General features: G+C 44.1%; 1 protein-coding gene across 2 annotated transcripts in view; it reads left to right on the forward strand.

The window, feature by feature from the left end:
* Positions 1-1,024, forward strand: part of LOC101857628 — a 121,616-nt gene that overhangs the window by 116,353 nt on the left and 4,239 nt on the right. The window lies entirely within an intron of this gene.

The raw sequence follows: 1,024 nt of genomic DNA on the forward strand, positions 1-1,024 counted from the left end.
CTCGAGCCTCCGAAATATTTCTGAAGCATCAACAGGGTCCGAAAGCCATAGAGAAGCTCGCTTTTCTCCTCATTATGATCTTCTGCTCAGTAGAGGAACTATAAATGTAGAAGGACGGCATCGTAGTCGACTTTCTCAAATCCAGTAAACCAGTAACCGACCTTTCGTCGTACAGACACATAAGCCCCACTTTCTGCGTCGTCAGAACGATGGAGAAGATGATGACCGAGCAAATATATGATTTGGCCGAACGATATGGATAGTTTTGGTGAGGACAATGTAGAATTTCAATATCTTAATAGTCACGCATAAAATATACTACAGTTTCCAAAAGGAAACTAAGCATAAATCTGTGCTTGCTCTTTTCATTCATTCTCGACTTCTCGAAGGCATACGACACTGTTTGGCGTGAGCACCTACTTCGTATCCACCTCGACAAAGGCGTTTCCGACAGGTACATCCAGTGGCTTAGTCATTTGCCAGTCAAAGGTCTGCTTCAGTGAGAGCCTCCGTAAGAGCAAGAAGGTGAGCCAAGGCCTCCCTCAAAGATTTATACTCGCTTCAAAGACGAACTGACAACGCTGTTCGCAGACAGTCTGACCATCTTAATAAACACCGATAACATATCAATTCTTGCTTCGTCACGAAAGCCCTATGTCACGAAAGCTTTAGGATCAGGAGCGCTTTGCGTGTGGCGAGATGGGTACAGTTGTGGACAGGAACAGGAGGTGGAAACTAAACTTCAATGGCCCAACTTTGCTGGTAGCAGTTGGAAACCATGGCTATCTGACACCCATGTCAATCAACTGGAGATTTCCCAAAACAACTAATAAATGCCTCGTATTGATCACAAGCTAAGCCAAGACATTGCCACAGGAAGCACTGAATGCCGAAATTGGAGACCCTAGCATCACGTCAACTATCCAAGACAATTGAGATACTTTATACTTTGCGGCACAGCACCATGCAGTACAGCATCTAAAAATAAATGTTGGATAAAGAAAACTGAAGAACTCACGAACAG

Source organism: Aplysia californica, unplaced genomic scaffold (assembly GCF_000002075.1).
Source record: "Aplysia californica isolate F4 #8 unplaced genomic scaffold, AplCal3.0 scaffold00066, whole genome shotgun sequence".
NCBI classification, from domain to species: domain Eukaryota; kingdom Metazoa; phylum Mollusca; class Gastropoda; order Aplysiida; family Aplysiidae; genus Aplysia; species Aplysia californica.